Source organism: Symphalangus syndactylus, chromosome 21, assembly GCF_028878055.3.
Source record: "Symphalangus syndactylus isolate Jambi chromosome 21, NHGRI_mSymSyn1-v2.1_pri, whole genome shotgun sequence".
In the NCBI taxonomy this organism is placed as follows: domain Eukaryota; kingdom Metazoa; phylum Chordata; class Mammalia; order Primates; family Hylobatidae; genus Symphalangus; species Symphalangus syndactylus.
The window spans coordinates 38,307,268-38,331,872 of record NC_072443.2 but is presented as its reverse complement, the minus strand read 5'-3'; the positions used below and the strand labels follow the sequence as shown (position 1 = coordinate 38,331,872).

General features: G+C 38.1%; 1 protein-coding gene and 1 long non-coding RNA gene across 21 annotated transcripts in view; one reads left to right on the top strand and one right to left on the bottom strand.

The window, feature by feature from the left end:
* ZBTB20 (zinc finger and BTB domain containing 20) overlaps positions 1 to 24,605 on the top strand; it is an 833,136-nt gene that overhangs the window by 670,982 nt on the left and 137,549 nt on the right. The window contains exon 1 of one of the 20 annotated variants that reach the window (XM_063630097.1): positions 21,523 to 22,742. The exons of the other annotated variants lie outside the window; for them this stretch is intronic. The gene's annotated coding sequence lies outside the window, so the exon portion shown is untranslated. Of the gene's footprint in view, positions 1 to 21,522; positions 22,743 to 24,605 lie in introns of those variants that run through there. 20 annotated transcript variants of the gene reach the window in all.
* Positions 12,585 to 24,061, bottom strand: LOC134735407 (uncharacterized). The gene is made up of 3 exons (XR_010118461.1): positions 23,679 to 24,061; positions 15,767 to 15,891; positions 12,585 to 14,342 (listed from the first exon to the last, which is right to left on the bottom strand). It is a non-coding gene; the product is annotated as an uncharacterized lncRNA (long non-coding RNA).

The following is a 24,605-nucleotide window of genomic DNA, read 5'->3' as shown; positions in this document are numbered from 1 at the left end:
AGAGAGAAAAGAAAAGAAAGAAAGACCAAAGTCTATGCAAAAGAGTGCAGGGGACAGACCGGGCGCGGTGGCTCACGCCTGTAATCCCAGCACTTTGGAAGGCTGAGGCGGGCGGATCACCTGAGGTCGGGAGTTCAAGACTAGCATGACCAACATGGAAAAACCCCATCTCTACTAAAAATACAAAATTAGCCGGGCATGGTGGTGGGCGCCTGTAATCCCAGATACTTGGAAGGCTGAGGCAAGAGAATCGCTTGAACCCAGGAGGCGGAGGTTGCAGTGAGCTGAGATCGTGTCATTGCACTCCAGCCTGGACAACAAGAGCAAAACTCCATCCCAAAAAAAAAAAAAAAAAAAAAGAGTGCATGGTACAAAGGTCATTTTCAGTAGCTTAGAGATGAATTCCAGAGGTTCAGTCTTGTGTTCGAAAACAGACCCTGTGTCCTTTTGGGCACATTAATTCACCTTTAAGCATCAGTTTCTTTATCTATAAAGTAATCAGAAAACTCTTGTGATGATTAAATGAGATAATACACATCAAACATGTAGCCCAGTAAAGCCAATATCAACCACACAGAAAATGCTTCATAATGGTAATTATGGATCTAAATTATTTTAGCAGTGGTCGTATCTTTGAAATAAGCATTTAGCCTAGAGATAGAAATGGTGCACACTTAAGCATGTTATTTCAGGTATGTTTTTCAGTTTGTATGTGATGTTTCTTTATAAGCATAACACATAATTATGCAACCAGTATTTTGCTTTTTCAAGGTGACATTTATTGCACACTAACAGTGTTCTAGGTACTGTGGAAGGGATTAGAAGCACATCTTCTCTTATGATCCTTAGAGCAGCCCCTATAAGTTACCATTATACCCATTTTTCAGATGAGAAAACTGAAGCTGAGAAAGCATCAGCAGCTTGCCCACAGTTAGATAACTAGGTAATGATGGGGTAAGACTTTGAACCAGGCAGCCTAGCCCTAAACTGCAACCTAAGAAAATGATTAACAAGTAAACAAAAGCGATTATGCATAAGATATTTATCATATGGCTGTGGCTTGACTGTGTCTCCAAAAGTTCTTGTGTTGGACACTTAATCTCTGATGCAACAGTGTTGGAAGGTGGGGCCTAATGAGAGGTGATTCGGTCATGAGGGCTCTGCCTTCATGAATGAATTAATGCCACCACTGCAGGAGTGTGTGCGTTAGTTATCATGAGAGTGGGTTTATTATAATAGTGAGTTTGGCTCCTTCTTGCTCTCTGGCTCTTGTGCTCTCTTGCCCTCTGCCTTCCACCATGGGATGATCTAGCAAGAAGGCCCTCACCAGTTGCCAGTACCTTCATACTAGAGTTCCCAACCTCCAGAACTGTGAGAAATATTTTTTTCTTTTTAAATTAGCCAGTTTATAATATTCTGTTACAGCAACACAAATGAATTAAGACATAAATATGCATTTTTACCTTTTTGTTCTAGATATTTCAAACATATACAAAAGTAGGGAGAATATCATAGTGAACTCTCATGAGTTCCTCACTCTGCGTCAACAGTTATCAGCCCATGGTAAATCTTGTTAGACATATTTGTATTATAAAACTGAAAATAAGCTAGATGTTCAACTCTGGGGTACCGTGTTAAGTATAGTATGACATATCTATTAGATAGAATTTTGATCCACTAAATGTTTATGAAGAACCTATAATAGTATGAACTATTTATACTATATATTAAGTTAAAAGGCAGCATACATAGTAATACATATGGTATAATGACACCTTTTTTAATAATAGATGTGAATCTTGGAAATCTAGGATTTTTAAGATTTTTTATTACTTTCCTATGTTTTCTAAATTGTATGTCATGAACATATCTTAATTGGGAAAAATTAATCTTTCTCTAATATTCAGAAAAATATGAATCTCTTCATTAATAAAGACAGCTTATTTACCTAGCCTCACAGAGTGAGACTCCATCTCAAAAGAAAAGAATACACTTACCATAATTCAGACTTTTCTACATGATTCACAGTTGTTATCTTGAACTACAATTCAAATTTGTTTCTGTTGATGAGGGTGTGGAAGTATAAAAATAATGCTACATATTTGAATGTTATTTTATGGTTTCCAAACTTCTCAATTAACCATTTGGTCCTTATTCTATAAGATTATTTGCTTCTGTGTTTCTTTACCCTCTGACTGCTATATCTTTAGTTCTCATGCCTTCTTTTCATAGTTTTTATTTTTCTTCTTTAGCTATTAAGTTACTTTTTGTTGTGCAAGTCTCTAAGATCCTCATTCCTTCTCTGATGCGTTATTTCGTATCTTCTTTAGACAATAAAACAAAAAACCATGTTTTGATTGTGTGTAAAGTACATGCATGAACTCATTCACTTGACAAATATTGTGAGTCGTGCACTTGTATACTTGGCACTGGAGAGGATACACAGATAAGACATGTCTTGCCCTAGAAGTTTTAATCTAGCAACAGAGCTGAGACATGTGTCTACTTTGCTAGAATTAATAGTGAAAAGTGAAATGCTCTATAAAAGTAGTACAGATAAGGTATTCTTGGAGCTCAGAGGAGGGCTAACTGAGGGCTTCATCAGAAGAGATGACACTGGATTTGGGCTTTGAAAAACAAGGAGGATTTGAGCATACAGAGATAGGAGGAAAGAACATTACTCTATCATGAGAAAAGCGTGGAAGAATCAAAGGGTAAAGATTCTGCAAAGAAGTAATTGAGTTTAACCTGAGCATGGAATGTGTGAAGGTGAGTAGTGGGAAATAAAGTGGTAAAAGTATATTGGGACCAGAAAGTGAAAGGACTTGATTATTAGGGCAAGGAATTTGGACTTTATTCAGGAGACAGTGGGGAGCTATTGAAAGTTTTTAGTAGGAGAGTAACATAATCAGAGCTGTGCCTCAGGAAGATTAATCTGGCAACAGTGAGTAAAATGGATTGGAGTAGGGAGAGACCAGAGGACACAAGATCAGGTAGGAGACTATTACAATAGTCCAGGTGAAAGGCAATGAAGGCACTAACTAGGGCAGAGGCAGAGGCAGAGGGAATGAACAGAGATGGCAAATTGATTTATGAGATGTGGCAGGAGAATTAATCCATTATATTTGGGGAGCAAGGGAGAGGAAGACACCAAACACATCTCATGATTTTGAACCTTCGTAGAGTCATAAACAGAGCAGCAAAGCAGGAGCAGGGTTGGGAGGGGAAAGCACACGTTTAATTTTGAATACACTGAGTGAAGGTGCCGACTGGGTATCTGTGAGTGGTCCACTAGGCTTTTGGAGACAGGAGACTACAGTGCAGCAGAAGGACCGGGCTTGGAGATAAAGATTTTGAGTCACCTATGCCTCACTGGATAGAGAAGCAGGAGAAGAGCCTTTTAAAAAGACTTGGAGGATTTATGTGTGGTTTATTTAATACCAATTTTGGCTGCTTGCAGGTCTTTTTCACTTTCTGTTTGTTCTTAACCATATTTGGAATGCCACATAAGTGGTGTGCAGATATGTGAAGCATTGCTGTATGCATACAAACACGCAAAATAGATTCTAAAATAATGAACTAGTTTGGAATATAGCTAATGGGGTCAATTTTACAGTGTCCATAGACTATCTTCACTTATAACATATTCCTGTGTGATATGGTTTGGCTGTGTCCCCATCCAAACCTCATCTTGAATTGTATCTCCTGCAATTCCCACATGTGGAAGGGACCCAGTGGGAGGTAATCGAATCAGGGGGGACTGTCTTTCCTGTGCTATTCTTATGATAGTGAATAAGTCTCAAGAGATCTGATGGTTTTAAAAAGGGGAGTTTCCCTGCATAAGCTCTCTCTTCTCTGCCACCATGTGAGATGTGACTTGCTCCTCCTTGCCTTCTGCCATGATTGTGAGGCCTCTCCAGCCACATGGAACTGTGAGTCCATTAAACCTCTTTGTCTTCCCAATCTTGGGTATGTCTTTATCAGCGGTGTGAAAACGGACTCATACACTGTGTAACCTTAGAGAAATCACTGTACCTCTTACTTCTCTGGGTCTCAGATTCCTCATCAGATAGATGAAGAGATTGATCAAGATCCCTGATCTCCATAACTGGCTGCAAGCAGCCAAAACTGACATAGAATTAGAATCACTTGGGGAAGGCAGGGGAAGGAAAAGGCCCAGGAATCTGTCATTTGTATTTTTTACTTATTTTTTATTTTTTAGAAACAGGGGTCTCACCATGTTGCCCCAGGCTGGCCTCAAACTCTGGGGGTCCAGTGATCCTCCTGCCTCAGCCTTGCCAGTCACCAGGACTACAGCCACATTCCACTGTGCCTGGCTGGGAATCTGAAACCTCTCTATGTGATTCTGAGACACATCCTGGGTTGGAAATCGCTGGGCTACAAAACCTCTTAGGTTCACTCCAGCTCTTATATTCTAAAGCTTTATCAATATTTAGACAAAATATACATTTTTCATGACTCACTCATAAGGGAGGAAATATATCAAAAATGCAAAATTACTTTCAAATTCAGTTCATCAGCCAAATACTCCACCTCTCTCCTTTATATTAGGAGGACAATATATTTTTAAAGTATTTGAAAGGCACAATAATTTGGAAATCTCCTGTGATTTTATAAAATGTGAAAGATATGTAGTGTGTGCCGAAGGGGTAGGACGGAAGGTAAGAAAGTCAGGAAGTCTGGGACATAGCACGCATAAAGCGTGCTGTTCACCAGCCATACCTGGGAACTGTCTGCATACCCACAGTTGAAGTATGTCTGTGCTCTGCAATTGATTCCAGTGCTCTGGCTATTCTTGTTGAGGCACGCAGTCCTTGTACTGTTTCTGATTGTACCTGTCAGGTTGTATATATAAGCATTTCAGAAGTCCTTCTGTGCAGACTCAGCATAGGTTTAGCGTGGAATAAAAGAGCCAGTTGAGATTCCAGTCCAACAGGTGAGCTGTTTCCTTAATGGGCTTATCTTTAACATACCCTCTTTGGTTTGGTTTCCATCATACATTTCATACTTTACCTTTCACATAGCTCTTGTTATTACAGCATTGCCTCAGCTTTCCCTAGACCATACATTCTGAAGCTTCCCCAGGGTCAACAGCATGCTGTATTGGGCCACACAGAAGGGAAGGAGAGCACTGAGGTATCAATTTTTTTTTTCTTCTGAGATGGAGTTTCGCTCTTGTTGTCCAGGCTGGAGTGCAATGGCACGATCTCGGCTCACTGCAACCTCCGCCTCCTGGGTTCAAGCAATTCTCCTGCCTCAGCCTCTGAAGTAGCTGGGATTACAGGCCTGCACCACCACGCCCGGCTAATTTTTTTTTTTTTTTTTTTTTTTTTGAGACGGAGTCTTGCTCTGTCACCCAGGCTGGAGTGCAGTGGCGCGATCTCGGCTCACTGCAAGCTCCGCCTCCCGGGTTCACGCCATTCTCCTGCCTCAGCCTCTCCGAGTAGCTGGGACTACAGGCGCCTGCCACCACGCCCGGCTAATTTTTTTTGTATTTTTTGGTAGAGACGGGGTTTCACCGTGGTCTCGATCTCCTGACCTCGTGATCCGCCCGCCTCGGCCTCCCAAAGTGCTGGGATTACAAGCGTGAGCCACCGCGCCCGGCCCGGCTAATTTTTTATATTTAGTAGAGACGGGGTTTCACCAAGTTGGTCAGGCTGATCTTGAACTCCTGACCTTAGGTGATGCGCCCGCCTTGGCCTCCCAAAGTGCTGAGATTAAAGGCATGAGCCACTGCGCGCCCAGCCGAGGTATCAATTCTTTATTCACTTCCTATGTCCTCTTTCTTCCTTTTTCCCAGGGAAGACCCAGTTAGATGAACTTAATAGGTTAGACTGGATTAACCTAGACTGTAAAAACAGGTTGGAATTTGGATAATCTGAAAGTTTCCAACTTCCAGGCAAAATTTTGACGTCCCATTTTGCTCAACAAGTATGTTTTGAGGAGTTACTCTAAGTAGGGAATTCTGCTCAGCTTGTAAATCAGAAATTAGCAACCAATTTTAGTGATTTTGTTTGTACACTGGCTACTACCAGAATTCTAGACATAAGTGCAGAGTAGAACTAATGATAATGATGACATTAGTACTTTACACTTATTTAGCCCTGAACTATCTTTTCATAAAATTATCTTTGGCACCCTCCTATTCCCCTAAGGAAATCCTTTTTATCCTTGCTTGTATCACTATCATCCCCTTCTCCCACCCTTCAGTTCCACAGTTATCCATTTCCTTTCCCCATTCAAACTGCAGCTTCTTGACTTTAATTACATTCAGTTAGGTGATCTGGTAACCTTATTAAAGTAATTTACTCCAAGGTGTGAATGAGGTTTAACCCTCTTGGAGAAATATATATTTTAAAAAAATATCTTGTTAGACAACTGAGTTTCTTTCCCCTATTCAGTTAATGACATGTGAAGCGAGATGTATTTTTGAGTAGAGCTCTCAGTTATATCCCCTTTGCCCTCTGATCTCCAACACACAATGTTTTATTTACATTTGTAAAAGAAAAACATGAGATCAGCCAAGCAGTCCTATATCTGTCACCCTCTACATATTCTCTCTCTCAGTCAGCTCTACCTCCCTGATGTAGCTGTACTTTCAATGTGACATGACACCGCCATGTATGAGACATTTGCTGACTTCAACCATGCAACCATGCTGGACCCACCACGTTGTTTCCTAATCTGTTCCCACTCCAATCCCTGATTCCTGGCTGCATCTTGTATTTATCATCTTAATCTTGATCTTTGAATTTACCTCTTTAGATTTTGTTCCCATATTCTGGGAGAGAGTTTAGCAAAGTAGACAAAGCATAAGCTCTGGAGTAAAATGCCACTAGTCATGTGACCTTGAACTAGTTATTTACCATCTCTAAGCCTCTGTTTTCTCATATGCAAAATGGGAGTAGTGTAAAAATTCAATATGATATATAGATAGGATGAAGAATATTAAGAGTTCAATGCATGGAGTTATTATTTTTAATATTATTTATTATCTTTACTCCCCTTAACAACTTCAATTGGGATTCTCCCTTGATTCTACCTTGGAGAACCTTTCTTGAGTGTTGTATGCTGGTCAGGACTAGTTTCCTGGATGTGGCCTTTTCAGCATTTTATACACAAAATAATGTCAGACACTACATATTTTCTGAACAAAGACTTAGGACATAATTTTATAAATACATGCATATTTATGGGGATAATAAAAGACAAGATTTGAAACCAGGTCTGCTCCAGGAAATCAGAGACTTACATCTCCTATATCTAACCTTAGGATGTGAATTCTATACACTGGACAAAGATGAATTTTAGAGTCGTAAGGTAATACTGATAATTAAGAATATGATAGCTCTGATAACCAGTTGTATTAAGAAAGGATGGTCAGTTACACAAGGAAAAGATGTTAGTATTTTAGGAAGGTGTTTTTTTCTTCTAAAGGAGAAAGCAGAGCCTTTGGAGTCATATTTGGGTTTGCATGCAAATTCTACCACTTAAAATCCATGGACAAAAAGACACTAACTGAATCACCTGGGTCAAATTATTAAATTTATCTGAGTTTCAATTTCCTTATCAGTAACAGATTAATGACACCCAACTTGTAGACTTATTATGCAGATTAGAAATAATGTATAAAAGTCTGACATATTGTTAGGTCTAAATAAATATATTTCCTGGAAATTGAGAGCCAGGTTTCTCTTCAAGATGAAAAAGGAGCTGAAATTATGCCTGTCTTCCACATATAACCAATATCTATATTTAAAAGCAAATAAAAAACTAACTACTATAGAACATGGAAATAAACATTTTCCACATTTACATTTTTAACCCTAATTTTTCCACTAAGTATATTCAGATAGGCAGGTTAAATATAAATTAAGTACTTTTTCAACATCAGTTTCTAAAACAGAAACTTCCAAAGGATTCCTAATGTACTTTAGTAGTACAGAAGTGTCTTTTGTTATTATATAAGGGAAACATAGGGTAATCTGAGACTGTGTCATTTTTTAAAAGCTGTTAAGAAATGATCACCTAATATTTTATGGAGAGATACCAGAGGTATTTAGTGAAATCTCACTAAAAAGAGACTCTCTATTTCTATATCTTTAATGCTTAATTTCTAAGTGGAAATATTGTTTTTAATCTAAATCTTGAGCATTTTAGATAAGTTGAGAAATTGTGTGGTGAGTGGTTTTTGTTTTTTATTTCTGATGAATCAGTAATTTTGACCTTCGTTCCATATGCCTCTTTAATTTATGGTGAATAAGTAATACTGATTTTTCAAAAATTAATACACAATCTCAAGCCCCCAAGTTTTTAAATTATGATATTTCCAATGGCAAATGAAATAACATGCTGTCCATGCAGTTAGTGATTTGAGGCAATTTGAACATCATGATAAGAGAGGGAGGGAATTACAAGCAGTGTTATAATTAAAGGTCTGTTGATTCTTCAGTTTAAATGCCATTGTTGAAAGATTTTTCACTCAGATGTCAAAGTCTGTGGCCAGCCAAAACTTGGCATGCTAGAACTCAGCCCAGGGAAACATTGTGTTCTACAGATTTAAAAACCAAAATCTGTTAAGAACAGAAATGTTGGGCTTGGGCTGATTTCTCATGTATCAGAACCAGAACATAGCCAAATACCACCTCCTCTTTATGAAAGGAAGTAGTGCAGGTGGATGTTAATGGGAAATGTTTGTTCAGATGGGAAATGAAGGGAAATTATCATTAGATATCATCATACAGTGCACTGGGTTAGAGTTTTATATCATTAAAGCATGTTTCTTTGGGAAATTAAAAACATTTTAGAAGCCTCTTCTATTAAATTCTTCATGGGTGTTAAGTGGGGAGCAGTATTTACCCATCTTTCAAGATTTGCACATTGAGGTTCAGTTTCTCCACGTTACATTCCTTGCGACTAGGAAAACTTGAAGTAAAACTTTATTTGCTTAACTCTCTACCTAGAAGTATATTTCCAAACACCGTCTTGCCCTTTCTTTAATTAGAAAGTTACAAATCAGTGGCCTATGAGCTGCATCTAGCTAGCAGATATAATTTTTTTAAGTGTATGTTTGGTCCATAGAATATTTAAAATAATTTGAGCCAACCTTTAAGGTTAAAGAGATTTCACACCAAAAAAAACTAGATTTTTTTTTTTTTTTTTTTTTTTTTTTGCTTCTCTTGAAAAATTGGAGATCTGACAACATTAGATCTGCATCCACACGTGGCACCAATATCTGGAACTGAGTAGCAGCTGCTCGCTTCAGACAAACCATGTTCTCTCCAGTTTGACAAAGTCCCTATCACCCCATATTTTATGCCACACCTACTTCACTCATTTGCTCTTCCACCCTGGCTCCTTGAGGCATTTGACTTTTCTTTCATTGCTTGTGGTCGTTGTATTAAGTGTCCTCACTTGTGGTATTACCTGTTAAAGTTTCCAAAATTTTCTTTTCATTAAATAATAGCATTGCAAAGACTATGCCCAATGATACTGGACAAAGAATTATTGAAAAGAATAAAAGTCAGAATACAACCAAAATGTCCAAAAATAGGTGATTGTTTAAATTGTATTTTATGCTGATATATCCTTAGAATAGAAGACCATATAGGATTAAAAATGTTTATCTTGAAAGACTGAATGCAGATTACTGAACAATGTATACATCAAGATTCCTATGTTGTAGGAGAAGAATATTCATACATGTAGAAAAAGAGCTAAAGTGATGTGTCACAGCAGTATCAGAAAAATATATACATATATAAAAAATATAAACAAATAAGTGAGTAAGTAAGTCCCAAGGGCAGCTTTTGTGGGTCCTCTTCTACAGGGCTTTGTTAGTCCATTTTGACCTAATGGTTCGAACATATGCTAAAGCTATTTTTTAATTCTCTATCAAAAGCTGATTTTCCTTCTTACCTTTATTCTTCAGAGAATACAATGAAGAATAAAATTTCTGTAGTTGTTTTAAATACTTGAGAAAAGTATTCTTACTTGCCCACATGCTACACTGCCACTTTGGCAAAGCAAGAGAACCAGTTTCTGTGTTGGCTTTGAGTTAGTTTGTTCTTCTAAAGCACCTTTTGATGACATAAAAAAAAATTCAAAACTTTAAAAAAATATCTCGGAACAGAAAAAATACACATAAACATTGCACTTAATAACATGACCACAAAAACCTTAGAGGCTAGGACTGAAACTCATCATCACAAAGGCGTCAGCTTTTTGCCAACCATAGGAAGGAGTGCTCCCAGGTGAAAGCCCTCCAAGCATTTATGGAAATTTTTCTAATCCCAGCATTTAGCACAATACCTTGCAGTTAGGAAATGCTCAAAAATACTTCCTAAATAAAATACAAATAAATTCACATTCCCACCAAGGAATAATTAACCTGAGTATAAAAATTCAGTTATCTTTTGAATTAAAATCGAACCATAAAGTTTGGAGCTTGCTAACTACTCTAAAAACTTCCAGATATAGTTTGATTCAGAGTTAATAATGCCAACATTTTTCCTAGAAAAAAATAACGTTTGTTTATGTGTGTGATTGTATGCATGCTTGAGTTTAGGGAAAGGGCAGAAAGCAGTAAGAGGTGGTCCTTTCAAAGATGAGTACATTGATGAAGACTCTAGCTCTTAAATATACCTCTTCCTCGGGGAACATCACACTCCGGGGACTGTTGTGGGGTGGGGGGAGGGGGGAGGGATAGCATTAGGACATACACCTAATGCTAAATGACGAGTTAATGGGTGCAGCACACCAACATGGCACATGGATACGTATGTAACAAACCTGCACATTATGCACACGTACCCTAAAACTTAAAGTACAATAATAAAAATATATATATATATACCTCTTCCTCACAGCAATCCTAGGTATCCTGTTTATGATTTGATTGTTTTGACTATCTATCTCTAATTCTTGAAGCATTTGAAGCATTCTTCACCTTTACGCTCCACAGCGTCTGTTTTTATGGTTCTCCTGTTCATCCGAATGATCTTTCATCCATCCTCCCTTTATCTGCCCACAAAATGTAAGTTTGTCTTTCTTTCTCCCCTCACTGCATTCTTGAAATCCACATAGCTGCAACTAGATATTTGGATCACTTCCCTAGAGATCTAAGTATCTAGTCCTGGGCTGTAGACTCTGGTACTCCAGATGTGAGTTTCCTGCATATATATATATATATATATATATATATATGCTTAAGACATAATGCACACACACAAATGTACATATATGTATTTGTTAATTAAAGGAAATCCTGGATAGTCAGAGACCTTAAATGTCTGAAGATTGAGGATGTATAAGAGAAGAGATGAGACTTTGTCACACAGACCCGAGGTAAAGCTCAGCTCTGCCACAGAGAATACCTGTCTTTTATATTTGTTGTAAAGATTAAATGGCCTTGTCATGAGCATAATCATCCTAACATTGGACATTGGACCTTCTTCTTTTGGTGATTCCTATCCCTTTCTTTTCTTTCTTTCTTTTTTCTTTTTTTTAAGACAGAATCTCACTCTGTCACTGAAGCTGGAGTGCAATGGTGCGATCTTGGCTCACTGCAACCTCCAGCTCCTGGGTTCAAGCGATTCTCCTGCCTCAGACTCCTGAGTGGCTGGGATTACAGGCGTGTGCCACCATGCCTGGCTAATTTTTGTATTTTTAGTAGAAACGGGGTTTCATCATGTTGGCCAGGCTGGTCTCGAATTCCTGACCTCAAGTGATCCACCCGCCTTGGCCTCCCAAAATGCTGGGATTACAGGTATGAGCCACCGCACCTGGCCCGTATCCTGTTCCTGAACTACACATTTGTTTTCTTGACAAATTAGATTTCAGACTTTTGTTCTGGACCAAACTTAGAAGAAACAGGTGGTACTGTTTCAGAAAAATGGTGTCAGTACAAGCTAATTATTTCAAATTATTAATAATTTAATACGGTAGTGAAATGTTAAAATATGTACCAATTAATATGCACCAAGCCTAACAGAGAACAAACACTCACCAAACTGTAGCTAAATCCTTAATCTAGAACAAACTTACCAGTCAGACCAGGTTTTATAAATAATAAAATATCTCCTACCTATGGAAATAATTAATTATATTACGGATTTTACAACTGGCTTTTTTTTTTTTTAAGTACAAGAATTTAGGTTTTTACCTAAAAACAAAACAGTCCTTTCCACTTAGTTCTATTTGAAGGGAGTGTGTGGGGGTTGGGGGAGAAGGAAAAACGAGGGGGAAAAAACAGTCTTGAGAACATCTACAAACTCCTGGATATTCAGAGCTGAAAGAAAAAGAACCTTGTAATGTACCTTCTCGCATTTAGTCCTGTTATTGTAGTGCTGTGATGTGGCACTCAATGCTCTAGGGGACCTAGAGCAAGTGTTACAAATGCAACCAAAAGTCTCATGAAAATGAGCCTCTTAACAGTGTGTGAGCTGGTCTGCAATGGCCTCAGGAAATCCCCCCAGCTATTCACGTCCTTTTTATCCACTACATTCTCTGACTCAAAGGGAAACCTCCCTTCACCTCCTTGACCAGAATTGAGCAGACATTGATTTGGTTACCTAGAGCTTTATTTATTCATTTATTAGTCTTCATCATTTATATTCCACTAGAACAAAAGAATATATCTTTTCTTTGCATTAATCTAAGTTTAAAGATGTGCAAATGTGTTTGTGGGAGAGTGCGTATTTATGTTTATGTAATTTTATGGGTAGCTTGCTTTAATTTAAAATATTTTCCATCAAAACCGTAGTACGTAGAGCCTCCCCATCACCATCATTGTGCAGAATGACTGTACTTGACACATAAGCTGAATTCCTAAAATTGTTTCACGTAAAGTGCGCCTTTTAAAAGAGAATCATGTTTTTCTATTCACTTCTATAATTAGGTTCAGTGTCACATAGGAAAAATAAGTGGCCCAATGCATATGTTGTTTTAAAAAATTTAAGAATCACAACTTTCACCTCAGTGGTAATGATGCATTCATCTATGGACACTTTATGTGCATAAATTGCCCCCCAAGAAAAGCCAATAAAAAGTGAATATAATTAAACAGCAGATAGTTTGAAAGCAAATGCTACTTGTAAACCACTGTACTGAAGGCAGCGGGAAATTTGGAGATGTGTAAATCAGGAATTGTCCTCAGGCAGCATATAGTCTAGTTAAGGATGCATAGCAGAAAAGATAGAATTGTATACACAAAGATTCAAATAGCAGTTCAATATATTCAGAGATATTCTTTGCACAATTATATTAGACTTATGTTGAAATTATACCACATAGTTAATTTCCCTTCCATTTTAGAGGACTTACTGAGTACCACATACTATGACAACTATCTAAATAGCAACAATACATTATGAGCTCTTCACATGAATTCAACTTACGCAAAATTCAGTTTTGTTTAAACAAAGTTTGGGCAATTCAAGCAATAATAATTTGTTTTGAGGTAGACTACATGTGCTTGTTCTTTTAAATGTTGATGCACAGTAGCTTTGTTGCAGATTTCCTTCAGGAATGCCTGTTGAACTAGTGGACATTTCTAAGCAGATTTTTTATATTAAGCAATCAAGAAATAGCCTTTGAAGATATTTTCACTCCCTCAATACCAGCTTTGGATGCTATGTTTTCTTCAGTTTTATAGTACTGAATTTGTTCTTACTTAGGGAATATGTTCAAAGTTGAGTTGGCCAGAATGGAAACATTGTAAATTCTGCAGCAGTGTCTATTTCATTTATAAACTAATCATGATCAAAATAGAGATCCTATAGGGACCTAAAGGAAATTAACATCCTTAGTTACCACCTTAGCTGTAATCTGACAAAGGGATTAATGTAAATTCAGGGGAAAACCTTGGAGGCATATATAACTTAGATGTCTAAAAATATTCAAGCTACCATACCCAATATATCTATATATATCTTTACTCTCCTGCTAAAGAGTAAATAATAACAACATCAGTAACACCAACCAAATGAGATTCTTAGTTTACAAAGCATTTTGGATACATCATCCATTTTGATCTTCAGAACAATTTGTAAGATTGGTAAGGCACATATTGTTCATATTTTACAAATGAAAAATCTATGAAATGTAAAAGGACAGATGACTTGCTTAAGGACACAGAGCTCTTAAAAGGTGCAGCTGCATCTCCTGATGCACCAGTGTGACTGGCTCAGAGGAAACAGCAACCCAAACAGAATCTTTGCTACACAACTGTCCTGCAAGGCACAGAGGGGTTGCCAAAAGGTGATGTGCAGACATTAGTCTTCAGAGGAAGGACGAGTCCTCAGGCCAAAAGGCATACGTCACTATTATTTCACGAAAGAAGGAAAAGACATGGTTAGCTCCACATATATAGAGCTGTTGAGAAATACTGCAAATTTTCATTACTCAGATTGGATAAAATTCTGATGATTTTCCATGAAAATCATAGTTGTGTCTAATCTGGTTGCATCTGAGTTCCTTTCAACCTACTAAGAGTTTGGACTTGAACCTCTAAAAAGATCTCAGTCCTGATCAGGACCATCCTTCCCAACTACCAAGATATATATATTTTCTATTGAAAAAATATGTGACCATAATCAATTGTTGAGCGAGCTCCCTGGACCTTCTTACTTATTTGAGAATATGGTATGGAAATGAAAGAGATCATGGGCCACTTTACTAAAACTGAATGTCATTGGAAATTGATAAAGAATTGTGGTTCTGAATCCCACAAGCCATAGACTTTCACTGGCATACAGAATTCAGCTGTCACTAAATTCTGCTACCTGATAAATAGAAAGGTAGACTTTCAAATCAAGAAATTTAGCACTTGGTTCTAGAGACTAATAATGCCAGCAGATCCTCCATTCAGTATCACACCCTTTAAACATCTACAGACTTCCAGCCTTTATTTTGGCCTGGAGAATTGGACATCTGGAGCTTCTTGAACTTTTTTTCAGTATTACTACCTGGGAGCCCTAGTTAATATGAAATATCAAGGCAATATCACCAACAATGTGGTCCTAGGATACTTGCAATCCAAATTGATGTTTCTTCTATAACAATAACCCTGAGGTTGTAAAGTGTTTTCATATGCATGATCTTGTTAACTCCTACATTAACTTTTCACATAAAGCAATTTATTATTATTATTAATTGTTATTATTTCCATCTTACAGATGAGGAGACAAATAGACTAAGAACATAAGCTAAAGTCACATAGCTGGCAAATGACAGAGTCACCGTGAGACCTAGATTAGCAGGTGATCTCACTCTGAGTCCAACGTGTTTTTTCATTAGCCTTGATGAGCCTCACAGATTTGTCCTATGACAATTGTTCTCGGCTAGGCTTTAGAATTATCTAAAGGGCTTGTTTTATATATACACACTCAGACATCCACCTCTGAGCATCTGATTCAGTAGGTCTAGAATAAGACACAAGAAGTTACGTTTCTAACAAGTTTCTAGGCAATGCTGATGCTGCTGGCCCAAGGACTACTCTTTTAGGAGCACTGTCCTATAGCATGTATGCAGTAACTGAATGGCAGTGACACACTAAGGCAAGAGTCTTATTAGAATAAAGTTTGAATAGGGGCTGGGCGCAGTGGCTCACACCTGTAATCCAGCACTTTAGGAGGCCCAAGTGGGAGGATCATTTGAGGCCAGGAGTTTGAGACCAGCCTGAGCAACATAGCAAAACCTCATCACTACAAAAATTTAAAAATTAGCCTGGCATGGTGGCACACACCTGTAGTCACACCCAGCTACTCGGGATGCTGAAGCTGGAGGATCCCTTGAGTCCAGGTGGTTGAGGTTGCAGTGAGCTGTGATCACAACACCAGTGCACTCCAGCCTCGGTGACAGAGCACGACCCTGTCTCAAAAAAAAAAGGGGGGGGAGAGGAGATTGTTTTGTTTTGTTTTGTTTTTTTGCCTAAGCTGCCTCATGCTTCTTTTTTCTGACCTCTGTTAAGAAAGCTTAGAAAAAAATGTGGGGTGGAGGTCTAGCAAGAGAGCACTCACTTCTGAATGAGTTCAGGTCTCTGGCACTCAAGAAATGGGCACTGAAACCCTTCTCTTTGCTTCTAACTAGAACTACTGTTGTAGATTAACTTGGAGATAACAATTGCCAAACCACCAGTGAAGAGTTACTATAAGACAGGACGTGGGCAAATGTGATTAGATGGATCTGCAGCCAACTGATCAATTAACCAACAATCATTAGATTGATTGCTTTATGTCAACTTAGAAGGAAGCTCTTAGTGTCAGGAGAAAAGACCCTCCTTGACTTATCCTAGTCAGTATTTTTCTGAAGACTGGTATGGGTTCTTGTATCACAAGCTCAGTTTGAACCAGTAAGGTGATATATCTGCTAAAATAATTTTTTAAAGAGCTAAGAAATATTTCAACTGTGTTGAAAGATTATGTCCAGATCAAGGTAGCTGATGGTCCCTGTGTTAATTTCCTATGGCTGTTATAACAAATTACCACAAGCTTGGTGGTTTAAAACAATGCAAATGTATTCTCTTACAGTTCTGAAACTAGAAGTCTCAAATCAGTTCCACTGTACTAAAGTAAAGGTGTTGGGAGGGCTGGTTCCTTTTAGCGGCTATAAAGGAGAATCCATTTATTTGCCTTTTCTATCTTTTGGAGGACCCTGCACTCCTTGGTGCATGACCCCTTCTTCAAATAACTCCAACCTCTTGTTTCTGTCATCACATCTCCTGCTACTAACTCTGATCCTCCTGCCTCTCTCTTATAAGAACCTTTGTGATTACAGTTAGAGTCCACCTAGAAAATCCAGGATAATCTCCTCATTTTAATAGCCTTAATTTAATCATATTTGCAAGACCCCTTTGCCATGTAAGGTAACATTCAAAGGTTCTGGGGATTAGGACATGGATATCTTTTGGGGGGGCCATTCTTCAGCCTACTATAGTTCCTTTGTGGTGTGTCTATCAGACTACATTAGGAATGTTGTACCCCTTTATCAGCACCAGAATTTAAGAGTTCCTTCACTAAAATATGTCCAAAAAAGAGGGGATCTGGAGTCAAGTGTATAAAAGCCATCTTTCAAAGTATGAGTGAGAAGAGTGTGGAACCAGGGACAGACAGACTGGGTTCCAGCACTAGTTCACTTCTACCAAGTTTTTTTACCTTAAGCTTGTCAGATAAAATATCTCTGCCACTCAGCTCTTCTCTGTAAACTGAGAGAACCAGAGAATTTCCTAAATACCTTCTGCTTCTATAAAATCTGTCAGGCTGTTCCTAAATGGCATTTAAAAACCAAGTGCTTACTATCTCTAATATTCAGGATAAATCTTGTCCACTTTTCTTTTGAATTCAAAATTCACTTAAATTTTGAATTTAGAACGTGTTTTCTAAGTACTTCTTACTATAAAAATAGTGGCAATGCTATGAAAATAACCAAAACAAGTGCTTTTCACTAGCTAATTCTTAAATACTATACCCTCAAATATTATTTTCTGAACATCAGATCACTAATCTTAGGATAAAGTATGCCCCTTTTACATGTTGAAAACTTGACACACGGAGAGAAAATTTTGTATTTACTCATGAAGAACGAAGAGAATTAAAATTTGTTGCTTCCAGCTTTTCTGGGAGATCATCTACCACCATGGCAGGTGTGATGCTGGACAATACATTAAATATACAAGGTAGAATGGAAAGACCTTGTCCTGGAAGAGCTCAGTCTTAAGGAATGAGTAACTAGCCAGAGGGTAGTCACTGAGAGACTGCTATCATTATTACAGGGGTCAAACAGGTGGGAAAGGGCTGTTTTATATATTTATTGTGGCTTGTTCTCAGATAAGAGCATGGGACTTGACCACTGATTCTCAAAAGGAAATATGGACTAGTTTGATACAAATCTGTCTATAGCATGAGGGTTATCTTATGAACACCAACTTTAAATGATATTTTACAGAGCACTACAAAAAATAATTTGGAGGAAGTTTATAAGAAAGAAGGCTTCAAGAGCTGAACCAGAAAAAAGGTGCTTGAAAGTAAATCAAATTATGAGATACATTGAATTATGGCATTTATATTGCATATTATGTGTCCAAAAAAGAGGGGATAATAATATTATCCCCATAATAATAATAATATTATGCATAATAAATATTGCATATTATGTGCAGAATATGCATGGAATTTTGAACTAAAAGCTGAAGAAGCAAAGATCTAGAAACCTTCATGCATAGTAAATAAATTAACCCTTTATTCTCTTATTTTCCATACTCCCTATATTTGATGACTTATTCATACAAATGTACACTAAAAAGGCCTAATAAACTATGCTCTACCATGGGTGCATTTACCTATTTGTGTACATGTTTTAAGCGTATTTTTCTGGGAATGTTTCTTTAGTATCATGTAGACACAGTATTTCAAAGGCCAAGAATTCTTTGGAAAAAGGAGAAGGAGTTGTGTCTGTTTATGACTGTCAAACTTTCCTAAGCTTATTAAATTAGGATATGTCGTCCTTTTCTTCTATAATTTGAAGATTATTCTAGTGATATGTTTGGAGATAAAAAAAAAATCTGCCAAATAAGTCAGAGCTAATAAATGGGTTAATAACTCATTGAAAACCCATACGTTCAGTATGCTCTACCGCTCAGGACTTAGTCTCATTTTCTACTCCAAAATATCGGAGTTTTCATTGGTATTTTTTTGTACTGGAAACTACATAGTGTAAGAAAATCAGCTTATCATGAGCAGGTCATCAGCTCTGGAAATATCTGCCCATGAGAAAAAAAAAATGTGATTGGAATTCTGTCACCAAGGAAATGTTTTAAAAATCTGTTTATTTCATTGCCAAACAAAAAGCTTCAACTAGTTATCTTTATTTTACAATGACTTTAATTCTTTTGCCCATTCATTTATTACATAGCTACTACACACTGATCATTTAGAAAAAAAAAGCACCCTAAATGATTATGCAAACCTTAAATATAACTATATGTTTGTGTGTATTCATATGCTTTTTTAAAGAGCACATTTGTGACAGGAAGTGAAGAATGGCATAGTCGGGGGAAAATTAAAGAGACACGATGTAATTATCCGAACTGGAATTAAGCCAATTAATAACCCTTGTGCTAACACTACCCTCAAAGTGCTGAAAATGCCGTCAGATATTTAAATGCCCTGGGTGGTCATGGTCAGCAATCTTCCCTTCATCCATTTTCAGCACCGTGCAGGGACATGGCTCACCCTGGTTTCTGACAAAGGACTACACCTGAAGTGAGCTACAGAAGAAGGACAGATTCTATAATTTGAAAACAAGATTCTCTCAAGTGGTTGTGCACAGATTATTACTGATCTCCAATGAAATAAAAATTCTAGTGTTTTTTTATTTGCTCATTGAGTCAACACACATTGACTGAATACCTACTGTGTGCCAGTTTAGTACCATGGCTGAGAGTGCAGGCTTTAAAGTCAGATTGGCTGGATTTAATTCCCAGCTCCTCACTTACTAGGTGTGTGATCTTGAGCAAGTTATACAATCTTTCTATACCTCAGTTTTCTTTTCTATGAAATGCGGATATTGGTAGTACCTCATTCATAGGATTCTTGTGATGCTAAAGTATGATTTTAAAATGTAAAGCGCTTAGCAGGCTGCTTAGGGCAAACCAATTAGTAATATGTTGGCCATCATTATTATTATGAGGCAGGAAATATAGTAAAATCTGGGAACAGAGAAATAATACAACCCCAGATGACCTAACATCCTTGAAGTTTAGATTTTAGGAATTTAGTTCTAAACTTTATAATCTCTACTGCCAATCCTTTCTAGTAGAGATCTGTATGTTAGATCCTTGCTTTGCTATATGCTTTCATGTCTTGAACCTACATGCTTTGAATATAACACACTCAGCACATCCATAATATATACTTTTGTTTACACACCTTCCTCCATAATAACTACCATGTAATGACTAGCTGTGTACTTTATATATGTTTGCTCATGTCATCCTTAAGACAACCCTATGGGACCAGTATCATCACCTTTTACAGAAAGGAAAACTGAGGCTTTCAGAGTAGCTGTGACTTTTGCAGCGTTATATATAGATATGTGTGTGCTCCAAAGCTCTTGTTCTTTTTTTTCAGTTCACCAACAGACATTTACTAAGCACTCTACTGCTTTCTTCTGGGCTCTTGCCTATCAGGTATTTTGGGGCTTGCCAAAGGATCTGCCATTATCAAAATCACTGATTCCTTCCCCCTTTCCAAATCAATCAGCTGTAGGCCGTGTGTTTTAGGCATGGCATAGCAGCCATTGTTAAAGAGGTTGGTGTGCAAATAAACTAAATTACTCTGGCTATGACTTCTCTCAGATTACTTGTCTTTGAGTGGGCTCCCAGGTGCCTGACACTTCTTTCGGTTTTCTTCTTTCTCCCTAAGTAGCAACGTTGTTGCTGAAGCATGACTGAGAGATAGTTTTCGCTTTCATACACACCCTGAGTCTTGTTTTAGGGCAAGAAACTTAATCTCTCCAGTAACATCTGATGGCACTGTTCTCTTCATAAGCACCTCTTTCACCATTTAAAAACTAGACCTTCAATTACCCGTTGTCAAAAGGGAATCCTTACTGAACATGATCATATGTGTCCCCAAAAAGATACCATCACTTTCGTGGGTGGAAAATATAGTTTCCCCTTTTTAGTAGCTCTTTTTCAATTGAAATATATTGGAAAAGTTGTACATACCTAATTCTCCAGGTGGAAAATCTCATCAGTGCTTTAAAACTACATAGTATGCTGAAAGACTCAATCTCTTTCACCCACAATGTGCCTATATTTTAGAAATGAGGTGTATGAGAAAAACCACATCTTCTCACATGGTGATATATAGCAGATGATGTTCACAGAGTGAATTGTAAATTCAGGGTGAGGTCTTTGTAGATCAATCCACTAGCCTTCATTAGCTTGAAAATGTGACACAAGTTACATCTTGCTGAGACGAGGCCTCTACAATATTATATTTTTCTGCTTTTCTCCAAGAATGAATTAAAGACTTAAATCCCTTATTCCTAGCATTCAAAATGGTCTCTCTCTCTCTCTCTCTCTATATATATATATATACATAAACACGCATATATATAAAGTGGAAATATATTTATATATGTAATTATATTTCCATTTGGCTATTTAAACATTTTGAAAAATTGGAGGTTTGTGCACTAACTACATAGGTGGAGTAATCTTATTTGGGAGGCAAGGGTGATTTTCATACCTGTTGGGCCAGATCTTCAAAGAATACTCTAGGTTAGCTGGTGTGGTGGAAAGAGCACTGGCCTGGTGGGCTCCTGGAGTCCTAGTGTCTAGTGTCGACTCTGGGCCTCAGTTTCCTCTCTGCTAAATTGGGAGGGGGAGAGATTGATCTCTGGGGCTTTTTCTAGCTCTGTATTCTCTGGGTCTGCAAATCGCCTTCAGTGTCTGCCATAGTCTGCCTTGCCAGCTCTGTTTGTCACAAAGATTAATCCATTTTAACTGTACCTTGGAGTGCACCCGGGGCGAGGAGGATGGATGGATTGTTTTGCACCTAATATTGCATCAGAACTTTTGCCTTTTTAGATGAGATCGTGCCGTGCCTAAAATCTGTCTGCCTATCTGCCCACTGACTTTGTCTGTGCTGATCTCTTGCCACGGTGCCTCTTCTTCCAGCATCCATCTCCCTCCAAGATCTAGATTCGGCATCTGACTGTACCTGTCTTGTTCTCTGCAGCATTTGTCTGCTACACTCCTAGACCATCGTTAATAAACTTTCACACATTACACGAAAACCCCTAATATGTTGGCACCTGCACATAAATATCTATGGTTCATAAAACTAGGGGAGAAAACTCCATTTTTTAAAGACCTCTATCTAGTGCCATTTGTATTTGCACTTTTTGTTTAGTTGTAAGTTTTAATAGTTCCCCCTTTGAGGATTTGTCAGTACGAGCAGTATTGCTTATCAGAACACACCAACAGTCTTTTTGTAATATTCGCTTTTCCCCTTTGGTTCAGCCGAGCCTGCTGACAGATCATTCAAATTCAATTGTTTTATGTCTAAGCCGAACAGCTAATTAAAGTAGGGATGATTAACCTGACTGGCAGTGCCGCTCTCCCTCTCGCGCTCTCTCTCCTTCTCCTTTTCTCTCTCTCTCCCTCCTGTTCCAATCAGTCTTTTTCTCACACACTCTCTCTCTCCGTCTCTCCTCTCTCTCTCTCTCTCTCTCCCTCTCTCTCCCTCTCTCTCTTCCCCCTCTCTCTTCCTCTCTCTCAGTCTCTCTCTCCCTCCCTCGGTTGGTGTCTCTCTCTCTCTCTCTCTGTCTCTTGCTCTACTGTTTTTTTTTTCCTCTCTCTCTCTCCTAAACGTGGTCTGCTTGCTGATGGCAGAATGGCACTCGGAGATTTGTGCATTGTGTCTGGTTTCCTACGGGCAGGCTGACCCAGTGCCTCCAGGGACTTATCAATAGACCACTCAGAAGAGACACAGACAGGAGAGAGGAGGAGGGGTGGGGGGAGAGAGAGAGAATCAATATCAAGAATAGAAGGAGCTCCGAAGCCATTTTTTTTTTAAAGAAGTATCGGGACTTGGGAGAGGGTGACAAAGAAGGTTTTTCAAAGAGGCAGTGGAGGAGGTTCTAATAAATTTGGAAGGAAACAGTTCCCTGTCTTGGGAAAAGGAGAACTCCTGACTGATTAGCATTCACACCAGGTATGAGATGTTCGCTACCCCTTATCACTGTGTCGCAACCGAGATGGAAAAGCCTTTTTTTTTTTTAGGAGACCGAGGGAGCATGTATTTTGCTGTGTTTGTTGTTGGGGGGTAAGAGGGGCGGCGTGAGAAGCTGTGGGCATTTGTGTATGAGAGCAGAAAGAATGGAAGCAGTACAACGGGGGGTGGGAAAGAGTATGGAGTATGTTACTGTCTTCCCTGTCTTTGTGCACCCCTGGGGGGTTACCCAAGTTCATTTCTAGCAGGTGGATTTAGACGGGAGTTACTTAACGCTTGACCGCCAGTTTTGAAAAAAAAGAAAGAAAAAAACGCTGCTTCCTATGTCTATTAAAGGAAGCTCCAATCTCTCTCTCTCTCTCTCTCTCTCTCTCCCCCCCTTCTCTTTTCCTCTCTCTTCCTCTCTCTCTTCCTCTCTCTCTGCCCCCCCCATCCCTCTTCCCCTCTCTCCCTCTCCCTCTCTCTTCTTTTTTTCCTCTTCTAACCAGACAGCGGGAGGGTTTCTGGCTCCCAGCCAGCCCAAAAGCCTCTAAGTGTTTTGCACTTGTTTCAGGGAGTAGCTGCCCGGGGATTTTTCAGCATTTTCACTAGAGAACAAAGAGTTCTTTACAAAGGGAAGGGTGGGGGGGGGGGGAGTGAGCTTAATGTCTGATATATGTTTTTCTATTTTTATTAGTTTTTCGCCTAAAAAGAAAGAGACAGGAACAGAACATTCACTCTATAAAGACACAAAGACATTCAAAAGAAATCCAGTTATCTTTTCTCCCCTTCATCCCAATATATATATATATATATGTACATGAAAAAATTAGAAAGAAAAAGACTAATTAAGTTGCATATGTTGCTCTTTTCTCCTCTTTTATCTTTCCAAATCCAACTGTTCTTATGCTCACTTTATGCTATTTTTTTTCTACTCACAATAAAAGTTGTTCAGGATGCATCTTCTCTTATCATCTCTTTACCCTTTCTGGGTCGCCAAAATCTTGTGGAAGAAAGAACAAAAGTCCATCAAATAATCAATTTGGTGACTAGAACATCTTCTACTTTTGCCACTTGGGTAAAAAGTTAATTATGGAATTTGGGTTCCCAGAATACCAATGGGGTACATCAGTTCATTCGATCTCACAAGTTTTTGCACCCATCTGTTTAAAAGGTACCACTTGTGTCACTTGTCAGTTATTAAGAAAAGGTAGTAAGGGAGCAGATATTTGTATTTTATTTTTGTTTCTAATTATGTAAATGACAAAACCCCCAGAGAGATTTCTTGCCCCGTCTATGATACACTAGTTCAAGCAAAATATAGTCTAGATGGAGATTTTGTCAACGATTCTGATTGCCACGTAGCTTTGTGTTCTCCATTTCAATTTTTGCCTATGCATGTATATTTTTACCATGAATTTGTGTTGTAGCAAACATTTCAGAATGCTTATCATTTTCAAATTAATGCTCCAACAAAAGAAAAAAGAAATCAGATGTGAGCTGTATGTGTAAAATGTAGTAAACAATTTTATCTTTTATATATACTGTACATTTATATCTTTATGCTAATATCCTGGATTTGTAAACCCAAGATAATGTTTTCTTTCTGAAAGTTCTCCTCTTAATGCATTTATATGTTGATTGTCACTTAGAAATCTTTTTAAGGTACATTATAGACACAAAACTAAACAAGGGGAACAATCCTCAAGCTCTACAAAAATCCTTAAATATATATTATGTGCGGTTCCTAACTACAGATAACTGTTTTGCTAAGTAGAAAACAGCTACAACAGTTGTTTCAAGAATCAGAAACTCTTTTTTTTTTCTATTAACTGAAAATAATATCTATTCATATGCCTGGGGAGG